Here is a 27265-nt window from a genome sequence, read left to right as displayed (position 1 = left end):
CCCAGGCTTCCCCTTCCTGTCCTGGCTGGTGCTTGAAGACCATCTTCCCCTCTCTCCTTTCCTTCATCAGCCAGTCAGATTCCTATGTCCTGGCTAAAGTGCTTATTTGGACGAGCATTTTGATTACATTTCATAAAAAATTTTTTTGCAGGGCCCTGGGTGGCTCAGTCGGTGAAGCATCTGCCTTCGGCTCAGGTCATGATCTCAGGGTCCTGGGATGGAGCCCCATGTCTGGCTCCCTGCTCAGAGGGGAGTCTGCTTCTCCCTCTGCCTCTGCCCCTCCCCCCTGCTCGTGCTCTCTTTCTCTTTCTCTGTCTCTCAAATAAATACATAAAATCTTTAAAAAAAATTTTTGCCCGCTCTGTGGTACATGTGTTTCAAAAAAGGATGCTTGCAAAATCAAATCTTAGTGGGTAGAATTCCTCACAGTGAAAGGTGGCAGTTAACCTGAAAGCCTGCATGGAAGAGCTCATCCTTAAACTGTACTGCGTGCGTGCGCGCGCACGCACACCCACCCACACACACATGCACATGCAGGTGTGCATCGAAATGAACAGACTGACCCAGAGAGGGCTTTGTGTTCTCCTGCTCCCTCCTCTAAGAGAGGAGTTCATTACTCTTCTTTTTTACTTCGCATTAACTGACCGGTAGATAAATCATAAATAAATTCAGCGCGGATTGCTTAAGCACCTGCTGTGGGGGCAGAAATCGAACACTTCTGCACGAGGTGTGGGAAGCAGAAGTGATTCCGCCAGCCACTCCACGGAAGACGGCGGCCCAGTTCGTCCTCGTGAAACACCGCCAGCTTCGTGTCCTGAGGTTCGGTGGCCTGCATCCAGCCACTGCCCCTCACCGAAGGAGGGCTGCCCTGCCTCAGGCCGTGAATGATCAAGGATTCTCGGAGACTGTCCCCAAATGGTTGTGTCTTGAGTCACAGATGAGAGAGTGTCCACAGAGGTCTCAAAGCTGCCTTTGTGCCGTCCGATGTTCTCCAGACGTTCTGTCTCTACCTTCAGCCCCCACCTCTTCATATTCCTGACTGTCTCTTATCAGTTCTTTTGTCCCCTGGACTTTTGGCTGCACTGGCCGCAAACCTCTGCTTCCGCTGGGTGCTTCCTGAGAGGAGGCTCTGGTGTAAGGTGGGGTCTGGTGGGTGTCCAGTGGCCCCCAGCATGAGCCCTGGCTGCACTACTGTTTCGCTCTGGGAGCCTGGGCACCCCTTCAACCTCCCTCAGCCTGTTTGTTCATATGTAAAATAAGGACAGTAATAATTACCGCTAGGAGAAGCGGAGGTCATGGGAGGCATGGAGGCACTGACCAAGACATTCGGAAGCCCGAGCAAGTTAAGGGAGCGAGGATGTAAAGATAACTGATTCCTTCCCCAGCCACTAACGAACCTCTGTTTATGTGTGCTCATTCGTCACAGCTCGTGGCTTCTGTGGCGTAGTCATCTACTCGAAAGTTAAAAGTGAGAGGGAATTTTGTTCCCAAGGTCATAAACCTTAGCCAGCCCTGCTCTTGGGTACAGCATGCTCTCTGCCAGCCATGAGACAATACCCTTTTATCCAAATACTAGTAGATATGATGACATAGGGTAGTGACCTTCTGCGTGCGATTTAGAAGACATTCACACGTTATGTTAGCATGTTTTATGGAAAGATTTTCACTGATTACTAATAGCTATTTTATGTTATGTCTTAGTTTCTTTTTCAGAGAATGACATTTTTGTGACCTTGTCCCTAAATTCTGTTTAGGAGTCCATACCTCCTAATCCACATGCACTTTGCAACTGTGATTTTTTTTCTTTCTTTTTTTATTTTGTTTCTATCTCTGTGTTTGACTTGCTCACTAGTTTATCTTTGACTTTTGACTTCCAGCAGCATGTTCGCTTCTTCTGCTTGAGGAAATAGTGAGATGCACAGAAAGGGGCTTATTTAATAGCTTTGGAATGCCCATCTGTCCAAAATAGGAACTGTGACCAAGAATATGGTAGTTGCATTTTTTTTTAAGTAGGCTCCAAGCCCAGTGTGGAGCCCAACGCAGGGCCTGAACTTACAACCCTGAGATCGAGACCTGACCTAAGATCAAGAGTCCAGTGCTCAACTGACTGAGCCACCCAGGCGCCCCAGTAGTTGTATTTTTAATACAGATTTGGGTAGTACTTTCCCCCTCCCTTTTTATCTAACATGTTGAATAGAAGACTTAGGAAATGAAATGAAAGAAAAGTAGACAATTCATGAATCTCTAGCAGTCGGGAATAAAGGTCTTTGAAATCGTACAGGGGGTAGGAAAACATCGGCCCCGTACACCAAATTAGGAACATCTGCACCCAGGGGAACTCGAGCATGGGGACTGGAATATTGCCACGTTCATTCCGCCTTTCACATGCTCCCAAGTGTTCATGCACTGGAGGGTCAGGGATAGCAGGGCTACTCCAAATAGTGCTTTTGGAGCTGACTTGTATTTGATTAATTTAAAGTTGCAACGCCAGGAAAGTTGCAAGAGATGGGAACTTCTGCAAAGTCCATCTTTCGGGTGAAACCAATGAAAAGAGCACCCAAGGACTAAAGCACCAACATAAGTTTTGTTTTCAAACTTCAGCTTTAGGGCAGTACAGAGGCTGCGAGGTTCACTGGCCTGAAGGTCAGACTCTGAATTCAGATCGGGCGTCTGCCACATCCTGTCTGTGACCTCTGGCCAATCACCTAACGTCTCCCATTGCCTCAGTTTTCAGCTGTGCGGGGGGCATCGTAGTCATGCTAATATCAGAGTTTTGTTGCGAGGAGCAAATGAGTTATGTATCTAACACTCTGAGAGCAGAGGCCGGCCCAGGGGGAGCAGGCTGGGGGAGTCTCCTCTCTCTCTCAGCATTGTCGCCACCTCCCCACCCCCACTGTCGTCCCCTCTGCAGCCGCTCCTGCACCGTGGGCTTGCGATCTGGCCCTGCCGCTCACCAGCTGGGTGTCCTACTCAAGTGTGCAAGTGTCTGTGTAGGGGTGTGAATAAGGTAAAACAGGTAACACGTGGGAGGCGCCGAGTCCCGCCTGAAGCGGCAGCTGCCGCGTCCCTGCTGTGATTGCGGTGGCTCTCGGCGGGGGCGGGGCCCTCCACCGCAGGTTGTGTCATAGGTTAATTTGTTCTTACTAATAGCTAAAACTTACAAGTTTAATTTTAACAGGTAAAATGTATTTTTAAAAAGTCATGAGAGGGGCTCCAGGGTGGCAGAGTCAGCTAAGCGTGGCACTCTTGGTTTGGGCCCAGTGGTGATCTCAGGGACGTGGGATCCAGCTGCCAGGTGGGTTCGTGCTCAGCGAGGAGTCTGCTTGGGGTTCTCTCTCTCCCTCCTCTCCTCCCGTGTACACATAGGTGCACGCTCTGTCTCAAATCAGTAAATAAGTCTTTAAAAAGTCAGAGCTAGGACAAGGTTATAGGCACTATAACATTATTGCTGTTCAGTCCTACTTTGGGAAGTGGAAAGCACCTGTAGAAAGCAGGCCTGCGCCCCCAGGGTTGGGCACACCGCGGGGACACCAGCTGAAGCACAGTCCAACATCAGAACGTTGGGTGTCCCGTGTGGGGGCAGAACCGCTGGTGGTGGGGTGCTGTGCTTTCTGCCACACAGGGCACAACTCACTCCCATGTCCCCGCTCCACCACGTGGCAAACCTCTGCTCCCCCACTGCTTGCCGGATGGCGGCCCCCAAAGCCGAGCCATTCTTTCCCGTCCAGATAGACGTCCACAGAAGGAAGATGTGTGTTTGACTGCTGAGGTCACTTTTCACTATAGTAAACAGCTACTGTCACTTGGGGGACTTCTTTTTAGTAATTCATATTGATTGAGTGCCTATTATGAATGAGATATTATTGGGTTTATGAGGATTATTGAGAAACTGTCCATTTAAGGAGCTTATAACTAAGCTCGGTGGACGACAGGGCATAGACACAAGAACTGCAGCTGAAAACCCTTCTTTAGCTTCCGTTTTTAGACTTTTACATTCAGGAAAAGTTTTTGCTTATTCCAAAATTCTTTGTTGTTCATTATAGAAGTCATACATGCTCATTGTATGCAATTTGGAAAATATGTAAAAATTTAAAAGGAACAGAAAAAATTCTATTTCATCCACAAAAATTTCCACTTTAATGTGTTTTTTAAACTTTCATGCAACTTGTATACAGGCAATATCGTTCTCCATATTTATGTCTTATTGGGCTTTCTTTTTCATTTCAGCCATTATATAATCATTATTTCCCTATGTTATTAAAATATAAGTAGAATTTTGTTTTATTTTTTTAAAGTAAGTTTATTTATTTTATTTTTTTCCGAGAGAGAGAAAAGGGGGAAGGGGGAGAGGGAGAGAGAGAATCTCAAACAGACTGCACAGTGAGCACGGAGGCTTGATCTCACGTGGGGCTTGATCTCACGACCCTGAGATCATGACCTGAGCCGAGATCAAGAGACAGATGCTTAACAAACGGAGCCACCCAGGTGCCCCTATAAGTATAATTTTAATAACAAAATTTTCATATATGATTTATAACCACTCCCCCTATATGTTGGATGTTTTGGTTGATCACAGCTTTTCTTGATTAAGAGCAATAAAATAATAAACACCTTGGTGTATGAGTCATCTTTATTTCTGATCATGCATTTCCGTAGGTAGTTATCCAGCCAAAGAGTAGAAATATTTGTGTGTGTTTTGTTTAAGAGTAGAAATATTTGTAAGGTTATTAATACATGTGGCTTTGTTGCTTTTTGGCACAGATATTTAACCTAACAGAATTGTTTTGTTTGCTCTGCATATTTATTACCTTAACTATGAGAGATCCAGAACCTTTGCACATGTAGCATTCCAAGCGTTGACTATTCAAGAATGACTCCAAAGTTCATGACATAAAGTCATTTGCATATTTACTGAAGCACAGAATTATTCACACGGGCCTTGTGGCTGGTGTGTGTATGGTTCAGTCCCTTGGCTGTGAGTGACTAAGGCTGCCTGGCACCTGTCTCCTGGGGCTTCGTGGTTCTCTGCAATAGCTCTCAGACATCGCTTTAGAAACTTACTTATTTGTTTAATATGGAGAACTTCTGTGAAGACCAAATGGCTGTTCACTTACGGTGTACAAACATGTAGAGAATATCTAAGTCAGAGAAATGTGACCCAAGTACAAACCAGGAGTTTGTACAGAGATTTACATATTAACAAGAGTGAAGATTGGCAAAGGTCTGCTAGTTTCTAATTCCTTGGTAGTCTGTGGGAACCTGTCATTTCTGGAAAATAAGTGCAATTTCATTTTTAGTGCCGACTGAAGAAATTATTCTTTTTATAATAAATCACGGGATGGTTAATATGTATCTTTATAAGAAAATAGGAAAGTAAATACACAGGTGATATCATCAGACAACGAGCTGCTATAGATACTGTCCCCTTACTTGCTTTGATTTTAAAGCAAGTTCTCTGTGTTTTGGTGGGAATGTCTTGTCCTCCAGCTAGGAAAGGGAGTGTGGGGAAAACAATTTCATCAATGTCTAGGAGTCTGGGAACAGGCATAGCAGAAGAGACCTCGCTTGGGCCAATCACACGTTAATCTCTACTTAACCTTGCACTTCTGAGCAGACCAGCCATCCCGCCGGCCACAGTCTAAGAGCCGTTCCCCCCTCACCCGTTTGTCTGAGCTGTTGCTCCTTGGGGTTGCTTTCCCTCCTTTCGGTGACAGGGAGGTGGTGGTAGCTAAGATCTCTCCCGTCTGGCCCCCAGAACACTTCTTGCTTTCATTTTGCAGTCGGCTGGAAAACTAGCACCTCGGACTCTTCCCCCGCCTCCCCCCCGGGACCTGCCTTTCCCCCTGCTCCCCATGAGGGTCTCGGACACATGCAACATGTGGGCTTTTGCACGCCTGGACCTCTCGCAGAGTGACTGGCCTCGTGGCCTGTCCATGTTAAAGGCCGAGAATCAGTCTGTAATATGCTGACGTCACCCGGTGATGTGGCGGTGGGCGCAGATGGAGTCAGGTCTGTCTGGTTTCCAGCTTCTGTGGTAGCCTTCTTTCCCAGCCTCTGGGGCCACTTGACCCCTGACTAGCCAGCCTGCCGCCTGTCTCTAGGACCCAGCCCCATCTGAGGCCGAGGGACTGAGGCCGCCTCACACTCTGTAATTTGGCTTCGAGTCACCATGTTGGCCTTGTGCCTCAGCTCTGATAACTGGACTCTTGTCTGGTTCCTGGGTGCCAGAATCCCATGGTAACCTGTTCATATCCCAGTGCCTAGTTTTTTATCAGCTTCCCTCCCAGGGACTGAAGTCCTGCCCTGAAACACGGTGACCGATGCACTTTCCTGATTTTGCCCCTCTGACGGGATTCTGGAGCGCCCCAGATCTCTCGTTGTACCTCGGTGCCTGCAGGCAGGAAGCCTCTGTTCTGGCCGCTTATCTCAGCAGATGGCAACGCCATTCTTCAGTTACTCAGGCCACATCCGAGGCTTCAGCAAATTCTTAGTTCTACATTAAATATCTATCCAGACCCTGACTACCCCCATCCGAGCCCCGGTTGTCTCTACTCTGGATTCTTGCAGAGAGCCTCCTGACCACCCTCCTGGCTTCTGTCCTTGTCCCCTTCCAGTTATCCTCAACACTGCCATCTGAGTGACCCGTTTAAAATAGGAGCCAGACCGTATCACTTGTCTTTTCAGAATCCTCTGAAGGCTTCTCCTCTCACTCGGTGTAGAGCCAGAGGTCCAAGTGCAGTGATGCCCGGGAGGGGCTCGATTCCCTCTCTGCTCTTTCCCACTCCACATCTGTCTGGCTCCTGCCTCGCTCGCTGCTCTCCAGCCGCACTCCCTGTTTTCTCTGCTCCTTGAGCTCTTCAGGAGGGTAGGATCTCTCTGCCAGGCACAGCCTTCTCCGGCCGTTCTATATGTTTCTGTTCCTTTATCTTGTTTATATTCTGTGTCCTTGTTACACTGCATTAGAACGCGAGCTTCCTGCGGGCAAGGGCACTTCAGTTCGCTGCCTTGTTTCTAAAGCCTGGAACGGCGCCCGGCCAGGATCCGAGTTCACTGGGTATGTGTGGGGTGTGTGCATCAGGTGGTCGCAGATCTGCCACACGGCAGCCCTGTCCCACGCATTGTACGTGCGTTATCTCATCCAACCCCCGCAGTACCTTTGGGTGATGGTCCTTTTGTGATTCCCATTTTGCCAGTGAGGAAACCAAGTCTTAGGTTAAGTGACTTGACTGATAGGATCTGAGCTGTGACACAAATATTCGGATAGGGCAGCATGTTGGAATAAACATAGACTTTGTTATTAGAGTTATTAGACTCTGCCAGCTATGTTTGAGTTAAAATCTCTTCAGGCTTAAGTTCAGTTATGACATATGGACAGTAATTCTGTCTCTTGGGTAGAAGGGCTGTAAGATCGTGGCTATGTGATTCTCATATGTATTTTCTCGATTGTGGTTCTGAGGTTGGTGTTTTGTTCGTGTGTTTATTGGCCGTTCACTTTCTTCTGGCAATTTCCTGTCCATACCCTTTGCCCACTTCTCTCTCTCTCTTTCTTTTCAAGTTGCAGGAGTTCTTTGAATGTTGGAGAAAGATGTTGTCCTGTGTGTTACAAAGAGTTTCTCCCACCCTAGCATTTGTCTTTTGATAATGTTTTTGGAATCTTCCTTTTTTCATACAGTTAGAAGTCCAGTGTTAGTGATTGGTCAAGTCAGTGAGACTACAGATTATTCATTCAACAAATATTTACTGAGTGCTAGAACTTTGTGGGATATTCTTTCAGTTGGGACAGCTCTAAATCCTGGCTTTCGGTCTGCGTCACCGACGGTGGCTCTCTGCTTCGGTTTTAGCAGATTCTTGAGAGAGAATGTGTTTTCTTAGAGTCAAGTAGACCCAAACATTTCCCAGACTTTGGCCACATAATCAGAAATTTCAAAAGAGTTCTGGAATTTATGGGCTTGGCTCCAAATGGTCAGGCATACGTTGTCTTCTCTGTGGGCAGTTGGCTTTCAGCTCACCCCACCCTCCCAGCAGCTACACGGCGTGAACAGGGCAGCTGCTGAATACCTCCGACGTCCCCTGTGGGGTGAACTGCACAGGCAGCCCCAGAAACCAGGTGCGCGACTCCTATGGTCACCACCCAAGAGGCTCTTCCACAGCCGTGTGATGTGATATCGGGCACGGCCCTGCGGATCCCCACGGGGCCGGGGGTGGCAACCGTGGGGAACGGGCGCAGCACCCATGGGCTGCCTGCCCGCCACGCAGGTCCGGTTTGAGTCTGAATCATGGAAGCACCTTGACAGTCACCTGTGCTCCAGTTTCAGCCTTCGTTTGTGGGAGGTCTGCGCCAGCAACCGTCCTGTCAGCCACCAGGGAGCTCACCCAAATGGGTCCCTCACAAAACTTTGACACCGTACCAGTCGTGCTCTCAAAAAGAAACTTCGGGAAATCTCTTCCATAAGTCTCTACAACCTGCCCCTCAGTGTGTCAGAATAAACCCAGTTTTCATGCTGTGCTCCAGTGTCTCAGCGTGGTGGTCACGAGTCGCACCAGGGACCTGGTTACTGGTCTCACCACTAACCAGCGTTGGGACCTTCAACACAGCCCTTAACCTCATGCCTCAGCCCACTCACTTGAGATGTGGCTGCTCCATAGGACCTACTAGAAAGTTGGTGTGAGGATTAAATTGGTTAATGCTTGTGTCTCCTTAGAACCACACCCAACACATAGTTCTTGCTCAATAAATGCCATAGAGCTCCTGCTACAGACTCTCCTTCCAGTGAGCAAAGTACTGGCAGCTGGGCCTACCAGCCTTCTGATTTCACTTCAGCAGATGGTTGACACCACTGCCCTCTCCTCCCTCCCTCCCTCCCTCCCTCCCCCTTCCTTCCTTCCTTCCTTCCTTCCTTCCTTCCTTCCTTCCTTCCTTCCTTCCTTCCTCCTCCCTCCCTCCCTCCCTCCCTCCCTCCCTCCCCCTCTCTCTCTCTCTCTCTCTCTCTTTCTTTCTTTCTTTCTTTCTTTCTTTCTTTCTTTCTTTCTTTCTCTTTCTCAAGGATTTTATTTATTTGAGAGAGAGAGCATGCAGGGGGAGGGACAGATGGAGAGGGAGAGAGAATCCCAAGCAGATTCCTTGCTGAGCGTGGAGCCTGATGCGGGGGCTCGACCCCAGAACCCCGAGATCACAACCCAAGTGGAATCCGAGAGTCGGCTGCCCAACCGACTTCACCACCCAGGCTCCCCATCCTCTCTTTCATTGCAGGTACCCTCTCTAGGGCTACAGACGGAAGCTTTAGCTATTTATATAAAGCTTCTCATATTCCAGACAGGCTGGTTACATCCTACTCATACTTCGCTGACTAGATGAAAACACTTTTACTGAGAGCCTTCCTGGACTTGCCCTGGGTCAGCGGGGCTGCGTGTTGATGGCCTGACCGGTGCCCTGATCCCATACAGCTTCTGGGAGAGGCAGAGGGAATGCCCAGAGGGAGGACAGGCCTGAGGGTCAGCAGAGCCAGCACCAGGACCCAGCCCAGGTCCCTGGGTTCCCTCGCCCTCTGACTCCCCGTGAGGTTCGAGTCATATTAATGTGAAGCAGCCGTCCTCCCTCTCCTCCCGAGCCATCCTCGGACTGCCAAGTCATAAAGAGACGGAGAAGCACTGCATGTAGAGCTGTGGCGTCTCTAACTGAACTTTCAAGTTCTCGCATTTTTTTGGCCGTGGAACCCGCCAAAGTTTTGTCCCCGTTCCCTGCAGTTTCACAATAGTTGGGAGTCAGAATCAGTCCCTCTGTTATGAAACAGCCAGTTTTCATACTTTAAACTTTAAAATGAAGCTTTTACTTGTTTATGATTACTTTGGACATTTTCCAGGAGTCACGATAACATCTGTGGAAGATTCTACACAGGACTTGATGCCAGATACCAAAGTGGTTTCCCTGTTCAAAGGCAACAGTCTGTGCCTCAAGGAACTCCCTGGGTATGAAAATTGGCTGCCTGGACAACACTAGCTAACGAACGCCTAAGCCCTTTTCCACCTGTACCCCCCCAACCTCTCGGGGATGTAACTGCAGAAAGCGCCCTGCTCCCCAGGCAGCCTGTTTCTCCTGCAGCCTCTCCAGGGGGCCGTCGCCACAGTAACCACTTGCTTTTGCGCTGGTTTGCTGGGGTGCAGGGGAAAACCCCTCCCCACAGACTGTAATTAGTGCCACAGCAGAAGGGAGAAGAGTACACAAAGTCACCGAGTCCCGGCCTCCCTCATCCTCCCATCAGCCCTCTGACACAAGTAGTAGTGTACCCGTTTCACTGCTGCTTTAACGGTCATGTGCCCAAGGTCACGCAAAAGTTCAGTGACAGAGTCAGGATTCAAACCCAGATCTCTCGTTCCCAGGCTTTTGCTCTTATTTTGCACATTAAATAAACAGAGACGCGCAAAATCAATTCGTTCTCAGTTAGGAAAAGCGTCGTCGTCTTCCTTTTTCTCAGCCTGGATAGATGCCTTTTCCTGGTCTCCAGGGGCCCTCAGATGCACAGTTCATTGTGACCTCAGCCACCTGACATGTCTTTGTGCTACTTTAATCCTACTTTCAGTCCTCACCTGACTGCCGAGGAAATCTCTCCTTAGGTTAGTCTTACTCCCTCCGAACTAGGATTTTCACCCTGGAACTTGGTCGGGAAAGGCCAGGCCTGGGACGTTAAAGCCAGGGTGGAGTGAGGGGGATCAGTTAGCAGAGGAAGGAGCAGGCCAGTGGGGGTCCAAAAGATTAGTCAGTGGGGGGGGCATCCACAAGAGCAGACACGGCCACACAGGTTGTGACTCGTCCTCCACTGAGTCTGCCCGGATGCCTGTGGCCTCAAGAGCTCGGGGACCTGATGTTGAATTAGAGATTATGTTATGTCTTCTCTATCTCTCATCAGCCATCTTGTCATTCATGAAATTGCCCAAGAGATGCTTTCAACTAGTCGGTGCCTGTTCCATCTCTAAGAAGTTTTGGGCGTTAATTTAGAATTAAGTTAGGGCTATCATTTAAAAGGTTTGAAGCAGCTTGTAAGTTCAAATGTAACTCAAAACAAAGCAGAGAGAATATTAAAGGGGAAACATTTATGGGAAGCAAAACAGCCTCGCCTGGGCTTCTGCCAATAATGGACGGCTCTAATTTGGAACAGAGATCTTTCCAGGACTACTTGCCCTGGCAGATGAATCAGAATTCTTAGAACCAGAATAGACCCTGTAGCTCTTTTGATGTAATACTCTTACTTTATAGGTCAGAAAATTGAAAGCAAGGAAAATTGGGTAATTAGTTTAATGTTACTCAGCTGGTATAGTAAGTGGCTGGTGCTAGCATCGAAATCTGTTTACTTAGTATAGAGATTTTCAGCCACTTCCTACCATTTGACCAGCACATTTGCCCTTTGTTTCTGAATGCAGTGGAAAAGGGAATTTGCTCCTTTCCTCCTCCCTCCCTTCCTTCCTTCCTTCCTTCCTTCCTTCCTTCCTTCCTTCCTCCCTCCCTCCCTCCCTCCCTCCCTCCCAACAAGGTTACTGCTGTTAGTATAAGTGCCGCTGCTACTTCTTCCACTCCCACTGTTGGTGAAAATGTACTAATCGGCACCAGGCATCAGACACTATGGCTCAGTGCTTTGTACACATTATGTAATTTTCCTGGTACTCCCAGAGGTAGGTAGTTACTGTCTCCATTTATGGGGGATACAATGGAGGCTAAGAAGGATTAAGCAACTTCCTTAGATCACACAGCCGGACTAGAGCCAGATTTCAAGTCCGGGCTCTCTAATTCTAGAGTCCACGCTTGTAACCACTAGCTCTCCTTCTGGGAGGTTTTTGGTTGTTTTGGTTGTTGTTCCTTTGTTGAATTACTGAAACAGAACTGTTTTCTCTGAATGCAGAAGTTGAAACCTGTTGAGGAAATTCAACCAGCATATTTCTTGAAGAAAAAAGAAATCATTTCCTGATTTCTTCATTTGTTAGCCCCATGACGTCATTAGGGCTGGTCCTAGCTGCTCTCTCTGCTTCACATACAAGAACAAAGTGGGAATGGTTCTGTAGAAGCTTCTGAAGCTGTTCGGAGGATCAGGCGCTCGACCATCCTCTTTGGTTCTGTCTGCTCTGCGTCTGGCCTTTAAGCCTGTGCTGCTCACCATCGCAGCCACTGAGTACAGACAGGCTGCAAAGGCCCAAGACTTGTCTCTGCCATTACTGTGGATGTTCTTTTCTTGGTTCTGATCTGCTTTTACTATAAACCCTGCCTTGCCCATTGTCAAAACTGTGGCTCTGAAATGACGGCAGCCCTCAAGCTATCTCTGAGCCTTTGGACTTGTTAGTATTTGCCAGGAGTAGAAGAGTCAGAAACTAGGAAATTCACCCAGCAAAGAAATCTTTGGGAGTATGTTTGTTGTCGCTGTAAGCCGTGACACATGGATTAAGACCCCAGAGGCAAGAGTAGTTAGCGTACGGTCACAGGGTTTAGACAGCTTGGGTTCAAAGCCTCCTCTGCCCTTTATGAGCTTTGCGTTCAGGAACACAGGATGAGTATAATAATAGTACCATTTCACAGGGCCATTGTGGTTCCTGGTACTGTACCTGGAACATTGTAGATGCCAGTAAAGGTTAATTATTACTCAAGTGACAATTTAGCCTTTTGCTCATTAAATTAGGGAAAAAATTTTGAGTTAATACTCAGTTTTGGTGAAAGGGGGACAAAATTTGCTCTTGTATGCGTTCTCACACTTATCGTCAGTTGTTGCACATTTTTCTGAAAGCAGTTTAGGAATGAAGAGTGAAGATGTTTAGTGTGAAGAGTATTGAGGAGATAGGTTTTTTTCCCCAAAGATTGATTGATTGATTGATTGATTGATTGATTGATTGATTTTAGAGACAGCGTGCATGAGTTGGGGGAGGAGCAGAGGGAGAGAGAGAATCCCCAGCAGGCTCCACGCCTAGCACAGAGCCCGACGTGGGGCTCGATCTTGTGACCCTGAGATCATGACCTGACCTGAGATCGAGAGTTGGGCATTCAACCAGCTGCACCACCCAGGCCCCCTAAGGTGTTCTTACTCTTCCATGAATTCTGTTTATGGTACTTTATCCTGAGAAACTATTCCTGAGTATAAAAAGAAAACTTTAGGCCTGATAATGTTGCGGGATTATTTTTCATTGTGAATCATTGATTTGAGTAAAATATCATATATCTCAGTACTGTGTAAAATTTTGAATGTAAAGCCTCTGCAGCTACCTGAGGAAGTGTTGAGCAAAAAACTTAAAAGGAGGTACAAATTGTATGCCCCGGTGATGACAGGAGCACATGAAGTTTCTACACAGCTGCTAGGACGTAGCTCGTTTGTCTCCGGGGCCTTTCTGACAGGTGCCACTCTGAGATGACTTTTTCTTTTCATGGAGCTTAAAAAAAAAAAAGAAAAAAACTAACAATGCGCAAAACATAGAACCTAATCCCACGCCTGGGTCTCATGCCCTGTGCCAACCTCTAATCTTGGGCTGGGGGCAAGGGCTGGGGGTGGTGAGGGATGAGGCAGAGCTCCGAGGATTCACTTCTGTCTTAGGGGGCTTTCACTTCCAGTGCGACCTTCTGTGGGTAGACCCTCGGGTAGGGAGATGCAGGCATCAGTGCGATCTCTTACTCTCTTACCTCACCATTGGTAGGGATGTCCTCAATGAAATTCTCACCAGTTTCTTCAGTAATACATACGTTACATTAATGTTCTAATACTTCTTTATAATGAGAACTTGGGGGGTATAACAATAAGTTTTAAAAACAACCCACTAGGCTGTAAACTAATTAGTAAGTACAAAGCGGAAGTCCCCCAGGATGAGAGGTAGGTGAGTGGTGAGAAAGGGTCTGGGATGCCTGTTGTCTGTTGTGCACATTACTTGATTATAAAAACAGTAATCTTTACTTTGGCTTATAAAAGCCTCATGTTTTGACAGGGTGCAGCAAAATGTTCTCCAACCAAAATGACTGTGTCCCGAGGGTCTTGTCAGAATGTCTAGCTTGGGAATACAGCTATGAGAAAACATGCCCAGGGAACGTAACTCTTGGAGGAGCACTGTAGTTATGTTTGGATGGTAGGGTCCTAATTCCACCTTCCCCCTTCTGTGCTCCTCAACTGTCTACGATGTGATTTTATTTCCTTTGTTGTGAAAGTCCAATCTGACGAGTAATTACTGAATCACGTCTGTGTGTCAGACACCGTGCTTGCTGCTGGAGAGAGGACAGTGACCCATTCAGGCATGGTCACTGCGTGGCTGAACTTCCGTGGGAGAGGCAGATATTTTCACAAGTCGTTGTGAGACCACGTGAAAAATGCAGGGTAGGGATTGGGTCGAATGCATCTGAGTGCTGCCTAACTGAGCCTGGGGGTGGCAGGGGGGGGGGCACACCAGGAAGGGCTTCCTGGAGGAAGAGATGTCTGAGCTGGGACCTGAGCAAAAGCAGTAGCATTTGGCAAAGTTGAGAGGCAAGAGGAAGTTTGTCCTGTTTGAGAAGCTGGAAGTTGTTGAGCCTGGAACATAGAGGAGTGTGAGGTGTGGGTAGTGAGGGGTGGGGCTGGGAGGTTGATGTAGGAACCATATCACAAAGGACCTTACTTTCTCTTTAAGGAATTTAGATTTTGTCTTAGGGACAATGTAAAGCTATTGGCGGAAACGTATTTATTTGCTTGCCCATTGCTCGCTTATTCTTGTAAATTAATTTTTTAAAAGATTTTTTAAGTACTCTCTACAGCCAATGTGGGGCTCGAACCCACAACCCCAAGATCAACATTCGCACACTCTTCTGACTGAGCCAGCCAGGCGCCCCACCAAATTAATTTTTGTATGGAAGTAATACACATTTGTTGCAAAAACTCAAATAACACAGAAACATATAAAATGAAAAGTACAAGTTTCCCTTTCTCTCCTTCTCATCCTCCCCCAATCCTAATCCCCAGAGGTACCTACTGTTTCCTTCGCACCTTTCCAGAAGCTTCCTGTGTAAATGCAAGCGTATATCGTATACGCATACTTGTTCTTCACACAAGCGCAAGCACACTAAACTAAGTAACTTCCACCTTGAAGATGAAACTTGAACATCTTGGACATTTTTTGCGATCAGCACATAAAGATACGTATTCTTTTCAGTGGCCGTATCGTATACCTTCATATCGCTCTCCCGCTATTTACCTGACCAGTTTCTTACCCAGGGACATTTAGACTGTGTCTGCCTCCGCGCTGTTAGGAGGCAACACTGCAGTGAGCGTTCCTGTTATATGTGTCTTAGAGTATTTCTGTGAGGGTATCTGTAGGGTATGTTCCTAGAAGTAAAACAACTGGGTGGGATTGTTTGCATATTTAAAATTAAGGTAGATATTGTAAAGTTATTCATTATAGAGATAACATTTTTGGCTCCCACCAGTATCATGGAAGTGTCTGTTCTTCACCCTAGAATATACCCATTTTGAGACTTGCAAGAAACTTATCAAATTTATCATCTTTACCATTTTTCACAGTACAGCTCAGGAATGTTACGTATATTCACAGTGTCGTGCAGCCAATCTCCACACATTTTTGTCTTGTGAAACAGAAACTCCATACCCATTAAACAACAGCTCCCACTTACCCCCCACCCCGCAACCACCAGTCTATTTTTTGTCTTTGAATTTGACTCCTCTACGTAACTTATATGTGAGTGGAATCATACGGTACTTGTCTTCTTGTGGCTGGCTCATCTCATGAAGCGTGATGTCCTCAGGACTCTTCCATGTTGCAGCGTGTGACAGGATGTCCGTCCTTTTTAAAGCTGAAGAGTATTCCATTGTACGTATTATGTCACATTTTGTGTATCTGTCCTTCCATCAATGACCGTTTGAGCTGCTTTCATGTCTTGGTTTTTATGAATAATGCTACTGTCATCACGGGCATGCAGATATTTCTTTGAAATCCTGCTTTCAGCTCGTTGGGGTGTGTACCCAGAAGCAGGATTGCTGGATCATATGATAGTTCTATTTTCCGTTTTCTGAGGAGTGACCGTACTGTTTTCCATAGTAGCCGCGCCACTTCATGTTCCTACCAGCCGTGCAGAAAGGTTTTAATTTCTCCGTAGCCGCACCGATGCTCATTATTGGGGGGGGGGGGTAGCCATCCTAGTGTGTAAGGCGACACCTCGTAGCGGCTGGCTTGCGGCCCCTCAGTGCCCAGTGATACTGCGCATGTCGCCGTGGGCTTGCCGGCCGTCGTGTATCGTTTTCAGAGCAATGTCTGTTGTCTCTTCAAGTTGTATCCGTCTTTTTCATCTTTGCCCACCTAATGGGTAAAAAATGGTATGTCATTTTATTTGGCATTTCTTTAATTATGAGTGGAATGTGTTCATTTATTCCACAAATAATATCGCGCGGCCCCTGTGTGTCTGGTCTACCCACAAGCACAAAACCCAGGTGGGGCATCTCTGGACCCTCTTCGGCTGCGTGTCCTTCCTGTTTTGGAGACTGTGCTCTTATGCCTTTTGCCTCTTTTTTTAAAATCATAGTGCTTTTTATTTTTTTAAGATTTTTATTTATTTGAGAGAGCGCACACATGAGAGAGAGAGAGAGAGCGCACTCACGTGAGAGAGAGAGAGAGCGAGAGCGGATACACACAGAGGGAGAGGGAGAAGCAGGCTCCACTGAGCAGGGAGCCTGATGCAGGACTCGATCCCAGGACCCCGAGATCCTGACCTGAGCTGAAGGCAGACACTTCACTGACTGAGCCCCCCACATGCCCCTTTCTGCCTCTTTTTCTGTTGAGTACTTTATCTTATTGCCCTATAAGAAGTCTTTATTATATATTAGGGACATTGTCTCTTTGTGTATTGGTTTTCTATTGCTATGGAACAAATGACCACAAATAAAAAAGAATTACCTTTTATTATCTGACAGTTTCTATAGGTCGAAAGTCTGGCTACAGCTTATTTGGGCTATCTACTTGAGGGTCTCCCCAGCCACAGTCCACATACTGAATGGGGCTGTGGTCTCCTCAGAGGCTGAGCTGGGAATATTCTTCCGAGCTCCTTCAGGTGGTTGGCAGAATTCATGTCCCTGTGGTTTGCAGGACAAAAGCATCACTTTCTTGCCACAGACCCCCCTTAGCCCCTATGGGCCCCCCACACTTCCTTGCCACGTAGGCTTCTCCAGCTTAGCCTCTGACTTTATGGCAGCTGATTTCTTCCAGACCAGTGAAGAAGAGTCTCTCTAGCACCCCTGCTAACAAGACAGGGTCTTATATATATCATAACATAGTCATGGAGCAATATTCTGTGATATCCTGTTGGTGAGAAGCAGGTTACAGGTCCTGCCCTCACTCACGCGCAGGGAATTACCAGAACGTGAACACCACGAGAGGTGGGCATCATTGGGTGACGCCGTGGAGTCTGTCCCTCGCAGTCTGCCTTAAATATTCCAGATATTTTCTCCATTTAGTCATTTTTATTTGGGAGTTTTCTGCTCCAGTTTTTATGAGACAAATGTATTGGTCTTTTTTGTGCCTTCTATGTTATGAGTTGTAAGATGTTTAGAATGACCATCACTCTAAGATTTCTTAAACATTCATCAATTTTTTTCAACTCATATTTTGTTCTGTTACTATTATTACTTTGGAAATTATGATTTTTTAAAAAAGATTTTATTTTTAAGTAATCCCTACACCCAACATGGGGCTCAAACTCCTAATCCTGAGATCAAGAGTCTACCGACTGAGCCAGCCAGGCTCCGCATTTTGGAATTTATTTCGATGTGAGATTTGAAACAGATATCTCACTTCCTTTCCTCTATGACCAGTCTACTGTCTTAATTCTTGAATAATTTAATTTTTATATGGTTCTTTCTGTTTGCTTGCTTCGTTCCATTGATACGGCCATTTATTCTTCTGTCCTTTTGACATCAGTATAGTTACTGTGGCTTTATGATATGTTTTGATTTTAATATCATTTGTTTTTTGACTATTATTATTTGAATGTATACATCCAAAAAACAAATGATATTAAAAATATATTTTACATATATATATATAAAAGTAGACATTTATCTATGATATCTGTTTTTTGGTTTTCTTTATGATGGATTCTTTTTCCACATATCTATGTTCATGCAGTTCAAGATTAGAGACAATCAAAAGAGTGTGCAGTGATAAATATTCCTTCCATCTCTATTCTAGACACTCAGTTCACTCCCCAAAGGCAATCAGTATTGTTATGTAGATTTCAGCAAATGTGAATGTGTAATCCACTTTACCCTTTTACCTAGAAGGTAGCTAACCATACACATTTCTGTACCTGTTTTTTTCACCTTAATAGGTCTTGGAGACCCTTCCATATCAGCTCACAAGTAACACCCTTATTCTTGGGTTTTTGTTTGTTTTTTTTTTCTTTTGAATACTCAGTAGTATTCTGTTTATGGATCTACCATCATTTATTCAACTAGTTCCCTAATTATGAACATTTAAGTTATTTACATACTTTCAAAAAATTATACACTATGTTGCAGTGAACAGCCTTATATACATACAATTTTATATGCATGCAGATAAAGCTGCAAGAAGAAATTTCTAGAAGTGGAATCTCTGGGGCATTTATAGTTTTGGTAGATAGTGTCAGTTCTCCCTCCATAGAAGTTGTACCAATTTACATCCCTATCTACCATGTAGGAGAGTGCTGTTTGCCCACATCCTCCCCAGCTCAGGGCTTTATCAAACTGTTTGATCTTTGTCAGTCTCATAGATGAAAATTCATGCTTCTGTGTAGTTTTAAATTGCATTTCTCTTATTATAAGTGAGGTGCGTTTTTTCCATGCTTATGAATCATTTGTATTATCTCTACTGTGAGCAATCTGTATCTTTTGACCTTAATTTTTTTGGGTGGTTGATCTTTTTCCTCTTGGTGTTTTCAGGAGCTCTCTGTGTATTAGTTAAAGTAGACGTTTACTTGTCTTCTGGCTTCCTTTATGATGGATTCTTTTTCCATGCAGACATCTACATTTCTTTATGCAGCAAAATTTAATGTTTTTAAATGGCTTCTAGGTTTTTTGTCATGCTGTGTTCTCTTCGTTTCTTGTAATACTTTGTGCCTTCATTTTTAGATTGAAAATCTCTGATCCAGCAGGAGCTTATGCTAACGGAAGGCGTGCAGTGCGAATCTGACTTAATTTTTTTCCCATTCGCTTGCCAGTTGTCCTGACACTGTTTATGAATAATCATCTTTCTCCACTAATTTAAAATGCCACTTTTATCATATACTAAATTCCCACATGTTTTGATTATATTTTGAGACTTCCTATTCTCGTTATTGATTTATGCGTCTATTCATACATCAGAATCTCACTGTTTTACCTGATTTTTGTAGCTTTATGTTACATATTAAAACTCTGGTAGGGTTAATTCACTTCCATGCTTTTTTTCAATGATTTTTCCAGGCTATTCTTGCATGTTTATTTTTCCGGGTGAACTTTAAAATCGGCTTGCTAGGATCTTTTTTTAAAAATCCTGTCATTAATGGGTTTTATGCAGCTGAATAATGTGATCAGATTTGTATTTTAGGAAGATTACTCTGACTGCAGTGTGGAAACTGGGTTGGAGGAAATAAGATTAGAGACAAAAAAGATCAATTACAAGGTTGTCACAGTAATCCCGACAAGAGTAGATGGACAGGGAATGAGGGATAGTAGTGGGTTTGAGAGGTGTTTAGAAGGTCAGAGAGGCCAGACTTGGAGATGCCAGGGATGGCGAGGTTTGGGGAGGTAGCACTCAAAGATGATCCCAAGCATCCTGGATTAGGCAGCTGGGTGGTGCCGTTCCCAGAGATTCAAAACAGATGAAATTGGGCTGGTTTTGGAGGAAGATGAAGGAAGATGACAAATTCACTTCCAAACACGTTGAGCTTGAAATGCCTGCGGGCAGTCCTAGAAGAGTTGTCCACTGGGCTGTGGACTACACAGTTCTGAAGCGTTGCAGAGAGATCTGGGCTGGAGACCCAGGGTTGTAGGACAGCTTTGAAGAGCCTCAGCGTTCAGAGGATGGTCAGGAAGTCTAGGAGTCTGCAGAGAAGACTGGAAAGAAACACCCAGAGACGCAGGAGGAATCACAGGAAACCCAAAGAAAGTTTTTAAAAAAGAGTGAATTGTCACTCATTTCAGATGCTACTGAGAGGTCAAGTAACTTAAGAGCTGAAAAGTAACCATTGGATTTAGTAACAAGGAAAGTCCACAGTTATCTTGGGAAGAGACTTTTCAGCGGAGTAGAGGGGTAGGGGGCCATGGGATGAGTGGGGGGTAAAGAACTCCTGGCGGTAACCCCTTCATCTTGAAACTTGGGTGCAAAGAAGAGAGGGGCACATGGACGGATGAGCCAGTGGAGGGGTGGAGGGCTGGGATCCTCTTCGAGGACGAGGCATCACTGAGATGGTTGTAAGGACTTAGAGATCTCTAATTGACCAACGTGAATGGTCTAAAAGAGAGTGATACCGTTATGATGTTGACATATGGTCTCTGACAGTTCTGACTTTTAATTTTGTTGAGTTTTGTAATATATTTGTTTGGCTCTTGTTAACATTTTTTGAATTCAGACAAAGAACTAAGAAATTGGAATCAGGTTTAGAAACTTAATTGGTGGTTAAGTTTAAGAACGAAGTACAGAGAAGTGTATTAGTATACCACCATTTATATGAAAAAAGGAGGAGCAGAAGTAAAAGATATTCTTATTTGCTGTGCATGCATAATCCGTATTTGGAAGGACTTTCAAGAAACTAGTAATCAAGTTACCCATTGGGCGGTGGGAACTGGGTAGAAGGAAAACAACAGCGGGGCATCGGTTGCCTCTTCACTGTCATCTTCCTATTTATTTGAGAATGTAAACATACTACTTATTCAAATCATTTGACCTAAGCTGTTTGGTTATCTCTAAAGGCAATAGTTCTGGCAGAGCCTGAATTTTTAGTTAGTGATAGCTCTACTTGTCTGTGATTTGTCTGTTCCTCTGCATACAAGAAGCACGAAGAAGCAGACTCTTGCTTTATGCTTTGAAGTGTGGAGCTTTGCCTTTTCTCTTCCCCACGGGAGACTGGAACCTTTGGGGAAGTGGACAGTCCTGGATCTTGGGTGAGGGAAGAGGACCATGGCCTGGCACTGCCTGGCCTGTCGGCCACAGCTTGACTGCGTGTGTGGTTAAGGGTTGTGTACCCATTGCCACCGTGGGCACCAGGGAGCAGTTCTCCTACGGTTCCATCAGTTCTGACACTGTCTACCTGGAGACAGGATCCAATCCTACAGACTAAGGGCTCCATCCCACCTGACTGCCCTCCTCCCCCTCACATGCACACACTTCCGGTCCCCACCTTACCTACAGCTTCTGTCCAACTTGGACTACAAGTCAGAGGTTCTTATGATCTCCTCCCTCTTTGGATTCAGTTAATTTGCTAGAGTGACTTATAGAACTCAGGGAAACAGTACTTCCGTTGACCAGTTTATTATAAAAGGTTATGATAAAGGATGCAGATGAACATCCCGGTGGAAGAGAGGCATAGGGCAAGCTACATGGGAAGGGGCACAGAGCTTCTGCTTTCTCTACTCTCCCCAAATCTCCATGTGTTGAACCCCATCCCTTTGGGTTTGTACAGAGGCTTCATTACTAGGTATGAGTGATTAAATCATTGGCCACTGGTGACTGGGTCAACCTCCAGTCCCTCTCCCCTCCAGAGAGATGTGGGGGGCACCAAAAGTTCCAGTCCACTAACCATGTGGTTGATTCTTCTGACAACCAGCCCTCACCCTTAGGTGTGTTCCAAAAGTCACCTAATTAATATAATAAAAGACATCTTTGTTGCTCTCATCACTTAGGAAATTCCAAGGCTTTTAGGAGGTCTGTGCCAGAAACAGGGATGAAGACCAAATATTTGTTATAAATCACAGTATCAGTTATAAAGCTGGTTTATGGGGAAAAGAAAGAAGAAGGGGATCAGTCGTTACCCTGACACAGGCAGAAGCCTCACACTGGCTCTCCCTGTCCCAGCTGTGGCTCATCCCAGTGACAGTCCTGTGACTTTCCGTCTCTCTGTGATTGTTATAAATTATTCACAGGAAAATGAAAACAGGACTTTAACAAGATATCTGCACTCCCATGTTAATCGCTGCCTTATCCACAATAGCCAAGATATGGAAGCAACCCAAATGCCCGTGAACAGATGGATGGATAAAAAAGACGTGGAATATTATTCAGGCACGAGGAGGATATCCTGCCATTTGCGACACCATAGATGGTCCTTGAGCACATTATGCTAAGTGAGATAAGTCAGAGAAAGACAAGCACTGTACAATATCACTTATATGTGGGGTCTTAAAACATTACACTTGTGAAAGAGTAAAATGGCAGTGACCAGGGTTTGGGGGTGGGGGGAGAAGAGTGATGGTGCTTAGGGGCACGAGCTTGTCACAAGTAGTAGATAAGCCATAGAGATGTAATGTACAGCATGATGAATGTAGACAGTATCACACTGCAATTATTAGTGTGATAAATAGCGCTATATTGGCAATCATATTACAATATATAAAATGTACTAAAGTAACATGCTGTACACTTTAAACTTACACAATTTAGGTATCAAATTTATTCAATAAAAAATAAGTGTAGAAATGGAAAAAATTATTGCCTGGAACTCAAAAAGTTTTCAAAACATCTCAAAAATTTTCCCAAGAATAAACAAGTAAAATACACAGAAAATGAAAGAAAAAACCTTTCGCATTGCTCAATAGGTTTCACTGTGGTTTTAGAGCAAATATCTAAATTATTGCACTGGTTAAACATATTTTACTTTTAATCTCTAGTTTTATAGTCCATGCTGATTGCACACCCCACTGTGGAACATCAGATGAAATAAAAAAAAATTACCACAAAATGTCGAAATCCCACAGGCGTAACCAAGTTCACTAGTGCTAGTTTTCCTTATCCACTTTTTAGGGTACCAGATACGGGGCTAGGTGATGTTAGGGCTGTGTTAGTGCCTGATCTGAGTCAGCTGACCTCTCACTCTTCCGGTGACCAAGGAAGCTGGTTACTGACCATTTTCTTTCTGGGGCTGCCCTGTGGGGCCAACGCGGGATCAGATCATTAGCTTTGTGAGCCGAACTCCTGGCCACTCAGTAGCTCCCCAGACTCCGTGGGGCTGGGCCCTGGGATCAGAGTGGGACACCTGCCCTCCCCCCTTCCCTCCTCCCTCTTCCCAGATGTGAGGCGGTCTGAGCCTGCATAGGCAGGGCCAGCCTGGCTCATCCCTCCGGTCACAGGCTAGAGCTGGAGAAAGGCCCACCTTCCTTGGAAGGGACAGACCCCGCCGGACCTTTGGGAACGGAGACACTGTCAGTGCTGCCCCAGGCATGGAGCTCCGTAGCCCATCCAAAGGAGGGAGAGCAGCTCACATCAGTTTTTCCCCTCCCCTGTCTATAGGCAGAGGTGGCCACTTGCAGATAAGAAAAAAAGGCTTCCTTTTATGGGTTCTGCCAATTTTTCTATTTGGTTGACAAAAGGAATGCCCAGCCAAGTGAACTGACTGTCCAGACAAGCAACCGGACTTGCAGTTTTCACTCGAATTCAATGAAGAGCTTGGTCCCACCGACACATTCCTCCACTGATGTAGCTGGCTTCCTTCTGGAGAAGAACCCTCTTATGATGATGAATTTTTAGAAACCTCTCCTCTGGGCAGATTCCCTCCAGAGATTCCCCCAGGGACGTGGCCCAGCTCAGTGTAAGGGAAGGCATACCAGAAGCACGGCTGCATGAGGGAGGACTGGCCGGCCTGGGGAAGTAGTAAAGCAGTCATCGGGCTCGGGCTCGGCTGCCGGAGCAGGGGTGCTGCACGGCCCCGGGCGCGGGTGCCACGGTGCTGGTGGCCCACCTGCGCGGGCCTTCCGAACTCTCGCCACTGTGTGTGCGACCGGCCAGGACGCGGCTGTGCCTCTCCGGGAGCAAGGACCCACACGAGGAAAAGTACCCCCGGCTCTCTGAAATCGAAAACAGGATGTATTTTTTTTAAACTCGATATGCTTTATTTAGAATTGCCATGTGCTGTTATAGCGAACTAAATATACCAGATTATTTTATTCCCCCCAAAAGCATTTTCTCATGATACTTTTCTAGTTCCTTTGTGAAATTATGCACGGATTTTGTCTTTTAAAGTCATGTAAAAAAAAAAAGTATTTTCGTCATAATTTTTGCCGGCTGTGTGGTAGAAAACCTCACCTTTTGCATGTCTTTGAAAGTTATTGGGGTAAAGCTTAAAAAGGTACCCTTAATTTATGACAGTGTCACCGTTTTAATTTTTAAAAAGTAAACTTTTGAGGGGGTGCTTGGGTGGCTCAGTCGGTTAAGCGTCCAACTCGATTTTGGCTCAACTCATGATCTAGGGGTTGTGAGATGGAGCCCCGCGTCCGGCTCTGCACTCAGCGGGGAGCCTGCTAGAGACTCTCCCTCTGCCCCTCCCCTTCCCAGCCACGCACCACACTCTCTCTCCCCCTCTCTCTCAAATAAATAAATCTTTTTTAAAAATTAAACTTTTTATTTGGAAATGTAAAATGTACCCAAAAGTAAGGAATAGAATAATGAATGCCCCCCCTTATACTCACCTGTTTCAGTATTTTTTCCAGTTTTATTGAGATACAGTTGATATATAAATTATTTTAGTTCAAGGTGTACAACATAACGATTTGCTGTGTGTATATGTTGGGAAATGGTCACCGCAATAAGTTTAGTTAACATCCATCACTTCACAGTTAACATTTTTTTCTTGTGATAAGAACTTTTATATCCACTCTTCAGCAACTTTACAATGTACAGTATTGTTAACTACCACCACCATGCTGTCCTTGACACTCCCAGAACTTAGTTACCCTAACCTGGAACTTTGTACCTTTGGACCACCGTCACCCACCTCCCCCACCTTTCATCTCCCAACAGTGTTCAAGATTTTGTCAGTTTTGTGTTATTTATCCCCCCCTTGCTTTTTTTTTTAATTCCAAATTACAGATTTCTTTTGGCCTCAGCGACACGTCTTACCACGTTTCGTCACAGTGGTGTAGGCAGTGTGATTGGGAGGGCCGCGAGAGGGAAGGGAGGGGGAAGAAGGGCATTTCTCACCTCCCATCCCTACTGCAGGAAGAGGCCTGTGCTGGGAGGCAGCCGGCTCCGGCACTCAGACCCCGTTTCCTGCCTGATCTGAAGTACCCACCTGACCCTTCTGGCCTCCGAGGACACCTGTGGCCTTACTCTGCCGGCCAGCTGCTCTCCTGTATGACCTGCCTCCAGGCCAGCCTCCTGTGCCCTGTCACTGCTCAAGTTGTAGCTTACAAAAACCAATTCTTTGCTTCCACAATTCTTTCACCTCACTGTCGTCATCGTAAGAGGCAGATCAGCTTCTTCTGGAGGAAATAATTGGGCAGACCCAGTTTACCCAGAGCTAATCTCTTGGGTCACGATCATAGCAGCAGAGTTTAAGGTCAGATTGCACTCAAAAGAAGGCCTCCCTCTCCACCAAACACACCGGGCAGGAGGATGCGGTGGGAACGGGCAGCTTCAGACTTTTCCCTTTGTGGGGGCCCACTTGGCATTTCCTGGAAAGAGAGGAAGATGGCTTTAGAGGCTGGGGGTCTCCATTAGCCCTTGCCATGCCCACACTCATCCCGGAGGGGCTGAAGGGGAAATTCTTCAGTTTAGTACAGAAAATTTTAGCCATCCACGAAAGCAGAAAGAAGAGAATAACAAACTCCCATATAGCAGTCACCAGTTTCAATAATTACCACCGTTTTGTCACTTAAACTTTCTGATGATGCACCCTAGCAGTAAAAAAGAGTTTTATATCCCCAATCTGGGTATCTCTGTTTATAAATTATAGACGCATACACTCTACTGTTATATCATGTACACAACAAGTAGAAAACTGAGTGGAAACAGGGCGTCTAGTGTCTTCTCTACACCCTGTACACGTCCTGTACACCCCTGAGAGGCGCACAGTCGGCTGTGGAGCCCAGTTATGTGAAAACGTGACAGGCGAATAGTGGCCATGGGAACCACTGTACAGCACCAAGAGGGAAGGCCGGGGGCAGGGTGACGGTCCTCACTGCTTTAGCCACTGCATCAGTGGGATGCCACCCCCCCTGTCCAGATAAGAAGCGTGTGCAGCCCGGCCCAAGACATGGACCTGTCTGCCTCTTCCTGAACAGGTGCCCCCAGGTGACCCCTGGGCCCCACACTCGGCACGTTTTATGCTTTGTTCTTCTCTTTTCTTTTTTTTTTCTTTTCTTTTCTTTTCTTTTCTTTCTTTCTTTCTTTCTTTCTTTCTTTCTTTCTTTCTTTCTTTCTTTCTAAGATTTTATTTATGTATTTGACAGAGAGGGAGAGAGACAATGAGCAGCAGGGAGACGCAGGGGGAGAAGCAGTCTCCCCACTGAGCAGGGAGCCCGACATGGGGCTCCATCCCAGGACCCTGGGATCATGACCTGAGCAGAAGGCAGATGCTTAACCAACTGAGCCACCCAGGCGCCCCGCTTTGCTGTTATTTCTTATTTGACAGATTATGTCTCCTGGCTCTCTGAGGTCATTTTGATTGTCGTGTGTGTGTGTGTGTGTGTGTGTGTGTGTGTGTGTGTNTGGACCTTTGCTGCCATAAAAAACAAACTTATCTCTGTCATTTTTTAGAGTAACCTTTTATCTTAGTTTATCTCATTAACTTTATTTCCCTTTTACTTTTTGTTTAAAATAAGGAGGAGGAAGGGGTAGCATAAGGGCCCCAGATGTGGTGACAGGGCAAGTTTCCAGCTGGAAGGTCTGGAAGCAGGTCTCCAGCTCACCGCCCCGCCCCCCGGGCCTGCTCTGCTCTTTGTAACTTCTTTGCACCTTCACAGTAGGGCTCGTTCGGTCCTTTGGAGATTGCATCCCCAATTCATTCGGCCAAAAAAGGCATACTCTTCAGGTTAAAAAACACAAACAAACACCAAAACATCCCTATGGTGATTCAGGGGCTCTGAGGGCCAAATGACCCTGCCAGGCTGGGGTAAGACTGGCCCGCAGACAGTGCCCACTGGCACGCTGCTGAGAGAGGAGCCTCACCTTGTTCCCAGAAGTTAGGAGCCTTACAGTCTGGCAGACCCAAGACCTCGCCCTCTGGCACGTGTGCAAGCGCCAGCCCAGCCCAGTACTCACACCGCAGACGGCAAAGGAAGAGCGTGGGGCTGCCGCGAGGGCGGGGGAACAGCCGAGGGCA

General features: G+C 46.1%; 1 protein-coding gene and 1 long non-coding RNA gene across 4 annotated transcripts in view; one reads left to right on the top strand and one right to left on the bottom strand.

Moving 5' to 3' along the window:
* The window catches only part of CRTC3 (CREB regulated transcription coactivator 3), an 85577-nt gene that overhangs the window by 10848 nt on the left and 47464 nt on the right, over positions 1–27265 (top strand). The gene's annotated exons all lie outside the window — the stretch shown is intronic.
* LOC121105526 lies at positions 15826–26027 on the bottom strand. 2 transcript variants are annotated; one of them, XR_005838077.1, is made up of 2 exons: positions 25235–26027; positions 15826–16299 (listed from the first exon to the last, which is right to left on the bottom strand). It is a non-coding gene; the product is annotated as an uncharacterized LOC121105526 (long non-coding RNA). The 2 variants fall into 2 exon arrangements; XR_005838076.1 differs by lacking the exon at positions 25235–26027 and adding an exon at positions 23772–24195.

This window comes from Ursus maritimus, unplaced genomic scaffold (assembly GCF_017311325.1).
Source record: "Ursus maritimus isolate PB19 unplaced genomic scaffold, ASM1731132v1 scaffold_27, whole genome shotgun sequence".
NCBI lineage: Eukaryota > Metazoa > Chordata > Mammalia > Carnivora > Ursidae > Ursus > Ursus maritimus.
The sequence above is the reverse complement of the archived record's forward strand: the minus strand, read 5'-3'. Positions and strand labels throughout refer to the sequence as shown.